Source organism: Oncorhynchus keta, chromosome 7 (assembly GCF_023373465.1).
Source record: "Oncorhynchus keta strain PuntledgeMale-10-30-2019 chromosome 7, Oket_V2, whole genome shotgun sequence".
Taxonomy (NCBI): Eukaryota; Metazoa; Chordata; class Actinopteri; order Salmoniformes; family Salmonidae; genus Oncorhynchus; species Oncorhynchus keta.
Genome location: NC_068427.1, coordinates 2,053,670 through 2,067,021, shown reverse-complemented (window position 1 = coordinate 2,067,021; position 13,352 = coordinate 2,053,670). Strand labels below are relative to the sequence as shown.

The window sequence follows — 13,352 nt, the reverse complement described above, 5'->3', positions numbered from 1 at the left end:
CCTGGAGCCCGCCACTACTCCAGGGGAAAAGAGTGGAATCATGTGACAAAAAAACTATGGATTGTATCCTCACAAAAGTGATGTGGCTCAAGGCACATGTTGGTAGCTTTTATTGTGTCCACAGCTCCCTCTGCTGGCTTGTACCATGGATTCAGCAGCATGGGATGGGGAGCTATGTGATTGTGAATATAATAAATGCAAGCATGCATGCACACAGACAGGCATACAACAATGTTAAAGTCACATTAATGATGTGTTGAGGGAAGGTGGGGGAGTGAGGATGTTAAATGGTGTCTTTAGGGCCCGTATTTAAAAAGTGTTTCAGAGTTGAAGTGCTGATCTAGGATATATTCTTATTCAGTATGATCTAAAAGGCAAGCCCGATCCCATATCAGCACTCCTACTCTGAGACTATTGTGAATACTGGCTCTGACTTGCTCCAGTGTGAAGATTCCCCAAATCTAGGATCAGCTTCTCCAGTCCTAGTCCTAACCTTAACTATTAGTGGGGGAAATGAAAAACGGACCCAAGATCAGCCCTATACCACTTTGCCACTGAGATTGATTTACTAGGGGAGGACACTGCCCTCTGCTGGATTATCACATTCACACAATAATACACCACAAAATCTTAACCCGGCCTAACCCTTAGCCACGCCATGCCAGACGCAGAATGTACACAAGATTCCATGGTTGCTAGATATTGTATGCATCATGTTCTAGGTATAAAGGATGATATATTCTGTTAAATATTAGTCTAATTATTTTCAATGGAAATTGCTTTTGAATTTAGAAAACAAGCCTTCCTGGATCAGAACATTTGTCTGATGTACTCAACCCCCATCCCCAAGACATCGCTCTTCTAGTCTACAGGAAATGATAAAAGACATAGGCGCACACAGAGAATGGGAGCTTATCTTATCTTCCTCCTCGGAACTAGGGTGGCGTATGGTGAGCGGATCTCTCCTCTGACAGAGAGCCAATGGCGAGACTCCCAGAGGTGAAACTCTATTACAACGCAGCATTGAAGTCAGCAAAGGGCCTCGGCACATGAATCAGATATGAATGTGCAATGATATCTAAAAAGCCTAATACTTTATCCTCGCTTATTCCTCCTTTAATTTCCCCTTTAAATATCCTCACAATATCATCACCTTTAGAAATTAGTGTTTGACCCCTGTTCAGGACTATGGGCTGTTCTGATAGTAATAGCACATCCGTCTGTCTGAGCAGATTTGGGAGACAGACAGGGAGAATAAAGGAACTTAGGTATATACTGTAGATCTACAGAGTAGTTAACCTTTATAAGACTGTGGGGCAAGTACATTTTTCCAGGTCTATACTGTATGGCCCTTATAAGAATGCCTCTCTGACATGTACCATAAGGTTTCAAGTCAGTTCTGTTCATATTTCTACCTGCAACATTCCACACTGTTCACCTACTGAATGAGGCCAAGGCATTGGATTGATGTGTGACAACCTGACATTGACAATGCACTGATCGTCCATGTGATTGGAGCAAAACTACTACTCAGAAGCTTGTGAGCTGCATTTAAATGCAACTTCATTCGTAAGCATCAATAATGTCTCTTTCCACATTGAGTTGAATACTGGTGTATCTATAAAGTAAGAGTAAACAAAATACAAGCAAATGCCAACTGATTACATCATAAAGAGCATACATTCTATTACCGCAAATCGTTATTCCCTGAGGTTAGCACCGTTTTCAATTTAAGACCACCATTTTATGTTCCCAAATAAGTCACTCATATCTTTTTGCCTTACAGAACATATCATACAATATTAATCCAACCTAAACTATTTATATTATGAGTATTAATAATGAATTGCAGGCCCCTACGAAAGCTTGCTACGAAACACAAGCCGTCAGGGGGAGGCAAGCAGATGCATCTCTATATCCATATTATCTCCGGAGGAGTAAAAGGAGCTGTGCTCTTTGCAGATGCTGGTTCAAGACCCGTGCGGCTGTGACCGGGAGACCCATGACGCGACGCACAATTGTCCCAGCATTGTCCGAGTTAGGCGAGGGTTTGGCCGGCCAGCATGTCCTTGTCCCATCCCACGATTCAATCAGGGGAGCCGGAAGAGGGGAGCGAGTAGGCTCACATTAACTAGCTAGCTAGCTAACTTTGCTGGTACATTGTTGCCCATGCGAGGAAGTCAGCCAGCATTTTAGCCTGGTAACCCATGACAACAAAAACTAAAAGTGTACTGTATGACAGAGCCATAGACCGTTTTGCCAAAATGAAAGAGAGGAGGATTGGCATTGGCGTTCAACTAGTCTACAAGTAGGAGGATTCCCAATTTGTTTTGTTTACTTAGGCACACACATGCGCACAAACACAGAGAAACCAGTACCATGGACAGCCACATGATATTTAGAGACATTGATTGGCCTAAATTATTGGTATCTTTAAGTTTGTTTTCAGTGTATTAAACTAAGCATATATAGCCTTGTTGATTTGATAACGTTTAAATGTTTAATGTTTAACTCAGTGGTTCTAAATCAGTAGTTGTTTAGTAAATTGTCAAAAACATTGACTTGCTTGACCATTCTGCAGGTGATATCACTGTTTGGTACATGCAGTATTTGCTTTGTGGACTTCACTGGACACATGTTGCTCTCCGGTTTTGTGATGAAACAAACGTAAGTGTAGAATTTATTCCACCAGTGTGTGACTGCTGTCTTTTTGTTGTCATGGCCTTATTGTATGTCTCGGTGGCGTATGAACGAATGGGTTATAGAGCAAACTACGCAATTAACACAGGTTGTAATATTGCTTTTTTTACTGACTTGGCTTGGCTTCCTCAGTGATTTTACCTACACACTGCAACATAATTTGTTGTCAAATAGAAGCATTTGATTTGGCCACATTATTTGAATATCCTTAAATACACAGAAAATAAGTATTTAAAATACAAATAATTAAATACGCATATATTTGCACTCAGGTCTTGTCGCACTATAGCCTCACTCCCCAGCTTGAAATGTCTACACCTTCGCTATCGGATTGGTACCTTTTCGGTGGCACAACTGGCTAAGATGGTGTCACTTGTGTTTGCGAAGCAGAGGACCCGAGATCAGTCACAGACATGTGAGGAAGGAAGTTATATACTGTTGAGCAAGCACAGTGACACATTTTACACATAGTTACTATGGGACAGTACAAATGTTTTTAAACTATTCATCAAATATCAATGATATAGTTGAAGTCGGAAGTTTATATACACCTTATCAAAATACATTACTTTGAAGTGAGGCCTTGTAATACACCTCCAATTGACTCAAATGATATCAATTAGCCTATCAGAAGCTTCTAAAGCCATGATATCATTTTCTGGAATTTTCCAAGCTGTTTAAAGGCACAGTCAACTTAGTGTATGCAAACTTGTGACCCACTGGAATTGTGATACAGTGAATTTTAAGTGAAATGATCTGTCTGTAAACAATTGTTGGAAAAATGACGAGTCATTCACAAAGTGGAGTGGTTTGTGGAGTGGTTGAAAAACAAGTTTTAATGACTCCCATGTAAGTGCATGTAAACTTCCGACTTCAACTGTACATAGATCAGTAATGTAAGTACAACAGCATCATTGATATACACTGAGTGTACAAAACATGCTCTTTCCATTACATAGACTGACAAGGGGGGTCCAGGTGAAAGCTATGATCCCTTATTGATGTCACTTGCTAAATACACTTCAATCAGTGTAGATGAAGTTGAGGAGACAGGTTGAAGAAGGATTTGTAAGCCTGGAGACAATTGAGACATGGATTGTGTATGTGTGTGCCATTCAGAGGGTGAATGGGCAAGACACAAGATTTAAGTGCCTTTGGTAGTAGGTGCTAGGCAGTAAAAACTCCAACACTGCTGCGTTTTTTCATGCTCAACCGTTTCCTGTGTGTATCAAGAATGTCCATCACATTGGAGTCAGCATGGGAACACTGGGGAACACTTTCAAAACCTTGTAGTGTCCATGCCCAGACAAATTGAGGCTGATCTGAAAGCAAAAGGGGGTCAACTCAATTTTAGGAATGTGTTCTTTAATGTTTTGTACTCTTTCACAATCTGTGCTGGCAAGGGAGTTTTAAGGTACAGTACTTTTGACATACAGTCTTTAAAAAATCCTGACTGAAAAGTTTGTGAGCTTCAACATCCAAGGTTGCAGATATAACATTTAGGGGAGGGGATCTCGTTCTCTCTCTCACGCACGCACCCACCCATACACATAAACACACACAAACAGGGAAATTGTAAAACTGCTCATACCTAGAAACCCATCAGGAGCTGTAGGATTTATAATCACTTTTATACAAAAGATTCAGCAGAGGGGCTTAGCTAGCCATATGAAGTTTTTTAGCAAACACTACATAATGTATGAATTGCTTAATTGCACTATGGGCCACCAGAACTACTTGCATCACATAAGTTTGACTGTGTGTATAATTCCTTGGAGCGCTTTGATGTAGCTTGGGGAGAGCCCATTCACTGTGCAGTAAGATGACTTGCTTTCATGTCATTTTGTGACACTGTAAAGAGAGGATTAGTAGAGGTGTGTGTCCCAAATTGCATCCTATTCCATATATAGTGCACTCTTTTACCCTATTGGTCAAAAGTAGTGCACTAAATAGGGAATAGGGTGCCATTTTGGGCGTAGTCCATTTTTATACCCAGGTTTACTAAAGTTAATGTGTCAGCTCTTCAGAAAGCTGAAATGTACAGTTTGTGAGGTGACATACCGCATGATATGACATTCTGTGGAAAACATTGTCCCCCCAAAAAATCAAGACTCTACAAAATAAATATTTGGAAAATATCATCTAGACCAGGAATCACCATTTACGGTCCTGGAGGCTTAAAACAGCCTCAAAAATCATTTTCAAAATTCAATCCCCAGTGCACAGGTCATTTGGAATAGTTATTTTAAGAGAAAGTAATACTATTTTAAGAATTTACAATGTTCATGTTAAGTCCATGTTCAGCCTCATTAGTTATTGTTATTATGATGAGAAAAATAAATATGCTATACTTATTCATGAATATTACATATAATATCATAAGATGGCGCCGACAGAGATGGCAGCTCTTAGAAAACTTTGCAGTATTTAATTTTTTATGTATACAACTTCCCTGGAGCAGATCCTTTGTTCACTCTACCCAGAGCAATTGAACTTATTCCAGAGGCCGACCCAAAACCTCGCCACCGAGATGCACTCGAGGCAACCTGCAAGTTCGACTTAGGAGTCGCGCACACCACCCACTGCTTCCGAGTATGTTACTCGCTAATGTTCAGTCTTTGGATAACAACGTTGATGAGCTTAGAGCAAGGATTTCTTTCCAGAGAGACATCGGGCCTGTAACATACTTTGTTTCATGGAAACATGGCTCTCTCGGGATACTCTGTTGGAGTCAGTAAAGCCAGCAGGATTCTCAGTACATCGCGCAGACAGGAATACATATCTCTCCGGGAAGCAGAAGGGTGGAGGGGCGTGTTTCATGATTAATGACTCATGGTGTAATTCTAGGAACATACAGGAACTCAAGTCTTTTCGTTCACCCGACTGGAATATCTCACAATTAAATGCCAACCATATTATCTCCCAAGAGAATTTTCTTCTGTAATCAACACGGCCGTTTACATCCCACCTCAAGCCAAGACCCTGACGGCACTCAAAGAACTTTACTGGACTTTATGCAAACTGGAAACCACATGTCATGAAGCTGAATTTATTGTAGCTGGGGATTTTAACAAAGCAAATGTGAGGACTAGGCTGCTGAAGTTGTATCAACATATGGAATGTACTACTCGCGCTGCTAAGACTCTCGACCATTGCTATTCAAACTTCCGTGATGCTTACAAAGCCCTCCCCCGCCCTCCTTTCGGCAAATCTCACCACGACTCCATCTTGCTCCTCCCGTCCTATAGGCAGAAACTCAAACAGAAAGTACCCATGCATCATACTATTCAATGCTGGTCGGAGCAATCGGAATCCACACTTCAGGATTGTTTTGATCACATGGACTGGGATATGTTTCAGGTAGCTTGCGAAAATAATCTAGATGCATACACTGATACGGTGACTGAGTTTATAAGGAAGTGTATCGGAGATGTAGTGCCCACTGTGACAATTAAAACCTACCCTAACCAGAAACCATGGATAGATGGTAGCATTCATGCAAAACAAAGTGTGAACCATCACATTTAACAGCTGCAAGGTGACTGGTAATATGGCAGAATATAAACAGTGTAGTTATTCACTGCGCAAGGAAATCAAACAAGCTAGACGTCAGTATAAAGATAAAGTGGAGTTGCAATTCAACGTATGTGGCAGGGACTACAGACAATCACAGTCTACAAAAGGAAAACCAGCTACGTCGCTGAGATGGACGTCTTGCTTCCGGACAAGCTAAACACATTCTTTGCATGTTTTGAGGATAACACAGTGCCACCAACACAGCCCGCTACCAAGGACTTTGGGCTCTTCCTCTCCTTTGCCGACGTGAGTGAAACATTTAAATGTGTTAACCCTTGCATGGCTTCTGGCCCAGCCGCATCCTCAGAGCATGAGCAGACCAGCTGGCTGGTGTGTTTACGGGAATATTCAATCAATCCCTACCCCAGTCTGCTCTCCCCACATGCTTCAAGATGGCCACCATTGTACCTGTACCCAAGAAGGCAAAGGCAACTGAACTTAATGACTATTGCCCAGTAGCACTCACCTCTGTCATCATGAAGTGCTTTGAGAGACTAGTCAAGGATCACCTCTACCTCACCCTAGACCCACTTCAATTTGCTTACCGCCCCAATAGATCCACAGATGATGCATCACCATCACTCTGCACACTGCCGTATCCCATCTGGACAAGAGGAATCCCCCTGTAAGAATGCTGTTTATTGACCATAGCTACATCATAGTAGCCTCCAAGCTCATCATTAAGCTTAAGGCCCTGGATCTGAACCCCGCCCTGTGCAACGGGGTCCTGGACTTCCTGACGGGCCGCCCTCAGGTGGTAAACGTAGGAAACATCACCGCCACTCCGCTGATCCTCAACAATGTGGCCCCACAAGGGTGTATGCTCAGCCCCTTCCTGTACTCCCTGTTCACCCACGACTGTGTGGCCAAGCACGCCTCCAACTCAATGATCAAGTTTGCAGACACAATTAGTCGTAGGCTTGATTACCAATGATGATGAGACAGCCTACAGGGCTCTGGGAGTGTTGTGCCTGGAATACAACATCTCACTCAATGTCAACAAAACAAAGGAGATGATCGTGAATTTCAGGAAACAGCAGAGGGTGCACCGCCCTATCTACATAGACAGGACCGCAATGGAGAAGTTGGAAAGCTTCAAGTTCCTTGGCGTACGTATAATTGACAAACTGAAATGGACCACCCACACAGACAGTATGGTGAAGAAGGCGCAACAGAGCCTCTTCAACCTCAGGAGGCTAAAGTAATTTGGCTTGTCAATAAAAACCCTCACAAACTTTTACAGATGTACAATTGAAAGCATCCTGTCAGACTGTGTCACCGCCTGGTACAGTAACTGCACAGCCTGCAACCGCAAGGTTCTCTAGAGGGTGGTGTGGTCTTCCCAACCATTGCCGGGGGCAAACTACCCGCCCTCCAGGACACCCGGTGTCACAGGACGGCAACAAAGATCATCAAGGACATCAACCACCCGAGCCACTGCCTGTTCACCCTGCTATCTTCCAAAAAGCGAGGCCAGTACAGGTACATCAAAGCTGGGACTGAGAGACTGAAAAACGATTTCAAGGCCATCGGACTGTTAAACAGCCATCACTAGCACATTCGAGGCTGCTGTATATAGGCATAGCCTAGAAATCACTGGCCACTTAAGAAATGGAACACCAGTCACTTTAATGTTTACATATCTGGCATTACTCATCTCATCTCATGTTCTGTTTTCTATACTATTCTACAGCGTCTTATTCACTTAATATTTACATATCTTGCACTACTCATCTCATATGCATATACTGTATTCTATACTATTCTACTGTATCTTAGTCCATTCCGCTCTGACATCGCTCGTCCATATGTATATAGTCTTAATTAATTCCTACTTAGATGTGTGTGTATTGGGTATATGTTGTGTAATTTGTTAGATATTACTTGTAATAGGAGCACAAGCATTTCACCACACCCGCAATGACATCTGCTAATCATGTGTATGTGACCAATAAAATTTGATTTGATATTGTCAGTAATCTAAAGAGCAGGCCTTATGTTATTTCCCACTCAGGACGAAGAGGAGTAAGCAAATGTTCACAGCATCATATCACTCCCCACTATTTATGTTAAATAGAGTAGCCCAGTTACAGCAATGTAAGCGATCTGGCTAATCAAATAGCGCTTCCAAACAGGCTCTAGCATTCCTTGTTATCAGTAATGAACTACCATAAAACCGGTGCCGCTTCAAATTTGGTTGTTGTCAGCCCTTGGTGAAACTTATCTAGAGGCGATTGATATGGATGTGTTTTGCATAATTCTAAAGATGTAATTTCATATTTCCTTAGACACCCTTTGTTTGACCCCGTGAGGTTGTCTACTTTTGCGCAGTACCACAGAGAAGGATGAGAAGCCAGCCAGCCACAGTATTAGACTGATCCACTCAGATGTATATCTTGAACCTAGACATGTTTATGCCATAGGAGCCAGGCTTTCTGCCTGGTCATCGCAAGTCCTGTTTGTGTGTGTGAGTACATGTGTGCGTGTGTCTGTGTGTGAGTTACTGACCCATGATATTATTTGCAGGTACCATCACTAACCACGTGAGAAAATCTCATGTTAAAGCCACAATCTCGTGTCTGTGTTCAAGCCCAATGGCAGCCCCACCACTATCTGAGGATATCCCAGATTGTCTATGATGTTGCACAGGTCATATTCCAAAAATTACAGAATCATTTTATTTTGTTCAAAACAAGACAAAGTCCACCCACCGCCAGTGCTACAAACTCGAACACCGCAATTCAATCAGTTGTTTATAAAGGACAACTGCCCCACAGGTTTAAGGATAATGTTTATGCTGTATTAGGTGAGGTTTTGAGTCCATATGACAACATCTCAAATACAGTGCTTGGTAAAAGTATTTTCCCCCTTCCTGGTTTCTTGTTTTTTTTCACATTTGTCACAGTTAAATGTTTCAGATCATCAAACATATTTAAATATAACACAAAGATAACCCAAGTAAACACAAAATGCAGTTTTTAAGTGATGATTTTATATATTAAGGGAAAAAAGCTATCTGAACCTTCATGGCCCTATGTGAAAAAGTAATTGCCCCCTAAACCTAATAACTGGTTGTGCCACCACGATAACTGGCAATGAGTCTTTCACATCACTGTGGAGGAATTTTGGCCCACTCTTCTTTGCAGAATTGCTTTAATTCAGCCACATTGGAGGGTTTTCTAGCATGAACCACCTTTTTTCACTAGGCCACTCCAAAACCTTCATTTAGTTTTTTCTAGGCAAATCAGAGGTGGACTTTCTGGTGTGTTTTGGATCATTGTCCTGCTGCAGAACCAACATGCGCTTCAGCTATAGGTCACGAACTGATGGCCGGACATACTCCTTCAGGATTTTTTGGTAGAGAGCAGAATTCATGGTTCCATCAATCATAGCAAGTCGTCCAGGTCCTGAAACAGTAAAGTAGCCCCAGACCATCACACTACCACCACCAAATTTGACTGTTGGTATGATGTTCTTTTTCTGAAATGCTGTGTTACTTTTGCACCAGATGTAATGGGACGTACACCTTCCAAAAAGTTCAACATTGTCTTATCAGTCCATAGAATATTTTCCCAAAAGTCTTGGGGATCATCAGGTTGTTTTTGCCAAAAGTGAGAAAAGCCTTTATGTTATTTTTGGTCAGCAGTGGTTTTTGCCTTGGAACTCTGCCATGGATGCCATTTTTGTCCAGTCTCTTTCTTATGGTTGAGTCATGAACACTGACCTTAACTGAGGCAAGTGAGGCCTGCAGTTCTTTAGATGCTGTTGTGGGTTCTTTTGGGACCTCTTGGATGAGTTGTCGCTGCGCTCTTGGGGTAAGTTTGGTAGGCCGGCCACTCCTGGGAAGATTCACCACTGTAACACATTTTCTCCATTTGTGGATAATGGCTCTCACCGTGGTTCGCTGGAGTCCCAAAGCTATTGAAATGGCTTTGTAACTCTTTCCAGACTGATCGATGTCAATTACTTTGTTTCTCATCTGTTCCTGAATGTCTTTGGATCGCGGCATGATGCCTTGCTTTTTGAGATATTTTGGGCTACTTCACTTTGTCAGACAGGTTCTATTTAAGTGATTTCTTGTTACAACAGGTCTGGCAGTAATCAGGACTGGTTGTGGCCAGTGAAATTGAACTCATCTTTCCAAAAAATGTGACGAACCACAGTAAATTCATGATTTAACAAGGGGGAGCAACTACTTTGTCACATAGGGCCATGAAGGTTCAGATAGCTTTTTCCCTTAATAAATAAAAGTTATCACTTAACTGCATGTTGTGTTTACTTGGGTTATCTTTGTGTAATATTACAATTTGTTTTATCTGAAACATTTAAGTGTGACAAATGTGCAAAAAAAAATCAGAAATCAGAAAGGAGGCAAACACTTTTTCACAGCACTGTACATCTTAAACAATCAGGGTGAAATGGCAGTGTGGTTTCCAATTGATTAAGACCCTTAATAACATATTGGTTCAACAACATTATATAAAGTCCCGTAGAATATGTATTTATTGGTCCATTGTAACGGACACTTGTCTTTTCGCTGTCACAGTACCAACCCCTAACACACCACACACACTAACTGTCTGGGAGCAACACAGGTCAGCCAGATAGCATTGCCCTTGTAGCAGTTTAGGGACTCAAGGCCGCAGTGGCAGTAGGTGATGGCCCCTGAGAAAGTAACCTTGAATATCTGCATCAGTTACCCAACTAATGCTTAGGCCAGAGTTATTCAAATATTACCCTATGAGATCCGGAGCCGTTCTACCTAATAATTAATTGCACCACCTGGTCTAAATAGGTCCCTGATTAGAGTGGAAGAATGTGAGGGGCCTAGGCTTCAGCTCAGCAGCCTAGGTCAACGGGCCTACTCACTGGTTATAAAAAATTGTTATGAATGCCTAATGTACACTGCTCAAAAAATAAAGGGAACACTAAAATAACACATCCTAGATCTGAATGAATTAAATATTATTATTAAGTACTTTTTTCTTTACATAGTTGAATGTGCTGACAACAAAATCTCACACAAATTATCAATGGAAATCAAATGTATCAACCCATGGAGGTCTGGATTTGGAGTCACACTCAAAATTAAAGTGGAAAACCACACTACAGGCTGATCCAACTTTGATGGAATGTCCTTAAAACAAGTCAAAATGAGGCTCAGTAGTGTGTGTGGCCTCCACGTGCCTGTATGACCTCCCTACAACGCCTGGACATATTCCTGATGAGGTGGCGGATGGTCTCCTGAGGGATCTCCTCCCAGACCTGGACTAAAGCATCCGCCAACTCCTGGACAGTCTGTGGTGCAATGTGGCGTTGGTGGATGGAGCGAGACATGATGTCCCAGATTGGATTCAGGTCTGGGGAACGGGCAGGCCAGTCCATAGCATCAATGCCTTCCTCTTGCCGGAACTGCTGACACACTCCAACCACATGAGGTCTAGCATTGTCTTGCATTAGGAGGAACCCAGGGCCAACCGCACCAGCATGTGGTCTCACAAGGGGTCTGAGGATCTCATCTCGGTACCTAATGGCAGTCAGGCTACCTCTGGCGAGCACATGGAGGGCTGTGCGGCCCCCCAAAGAAATGCAACCCCACACCTTGACTGACCCACCGCCAAACCGGTCATGCTGGAGGATGCTGCAGGCAGCAGAACGTTCTCCACGGCGTCTCCAGACTCTGTCACATCTGTCACATGTGCTCAGTGTGAACCTGCTTTCATCTGCGAAGAGCACAGGGCGTTAGTGGCGAATTTGCCAATCTTGGTGTTCTCTGGCAAATGCCAAACGTCCTGCACGGTGTTGGGCTGTAAGCACAACCCCCACCTGTGGACGTCGGGCCCTCCTACCACCCTCATGGAGTCTGTGTCTGACCGTTTGAGCAGACACATGCACATTTGTGGCCTGCTGGAGGTAATTTTGAAAGGCTCTGGCAGTGCTCCTCCTGCTCCTAGCGGTCCTGCTGCTGGGTTGTTGCCCTCCTATGGCCTCCTCCACGTCTCCTGATGTACTGGCCTGTCTCCTGATAGCGCCTCCATGCTCTGGACACTACGCTGACAGACACAGCAAACCTTCTTCTCACAGCTCGCATTGATATTCCATCCTGGATGAGCTGCACTACCTGAGCCACTTGTGCGGGTTGTAGACTCCGTCTCATTCTACCACTAGAGTGAAAGCACCGCCAGCATTAAAAAATGACCAAAACATCTGCCAGGGAGCATAGGAACTGAGAAGTGGTCTGTGGTCACCACCTGCAGAACCACTCCTTTATTGGGGGTGTCTTGCTAATTGCCTATAATTTCCACCATTTGCACAACAGCATGTGAAATGTATTGTCAATCAATGTTGCTTCCTAAGTGGACAGTTTGATTTCACAGAAGTGTGATTGACTTGGAGTTACATTGTGTTGTTTAAGTGTTCCCTTTATTTTTTTGAGCAGTGTATATCCCCTTCATGTAAAATGTATTACATATACAGTTGAAGTCGGAAGTTTGCATACACCATAGCCAAATACATTTAAACTCAGTTTTTCACAATTCCTGACATTTTAATCGTAGACAAAAATTCCCTGTCTTAGATCAGTTAGGATCACCACTTTATTTTAAGAATGTGAAATGTCATAGTAGAGAGTAGAGAGAATGATTTATTTCAGCTTTTATTTCTTTCATCACATTCCCAGTGGATTAGAAGTTTACATACACTCAATTAGTATTTGGTAGCATTGCCTTTAAATTGTTTAACTTGGGTCAAACATTTTAGGTAGCCTTCCACAAGCTTCCCACAATAAGTTGGGTGAATGTTGGCCCATTCCTCCTGACAGAGCTGGTGTAACTGAGTCAGGTTGGTAGGCCTCCTTGCTCGCACATGCTTTTTCAGTTCTGCCCACAATAGGATTGAAGTCAGGGCTTTGTGTTGGCCACTCCAATACCTTGACTTTGTTGTCCTTAAGCCATTTTGCCACAACTTTGGAACTATGTTTGATGTCATTATCCATTTGGAAGACCCATTTGCGTCCAAGCTTTAACTTCCTGATGTCTGAGATTGCTTCAATATATCCACATAATTTTTTTCCTCAT

The 13,352-nt window shown here is 42.6% G+C and overlaps 1 protein-coding gene across 6 annotated transcripts in view; it reads right to left on the bottom strand.

Annotated features, from left to right (window-relative positions):
• Positions 1 to 13,352, bottom strand: part of pcbp3 (poly(rC) binding protein 3) — a 125,365-nt gene that overhangs the window by 101,492 nt on the left and 10,521 nt on the right. The window contains exon 1 of one of the 6 annotated variants that reach the window (XM_035773033.2): positions 1,692 to 2,200. The exons of the other annotated variants lie outside the window; for them this stretch is intronic. The gene's annotated coding sequence lies outside the window, so the exon portion shown is untranslated. Of the gene's footprint in view, positions 1 to 1,691; positions 2,201 to 13,352 lie in introns of those variants that run through there. 6 annotated transcript variants of the gene reach the window in all.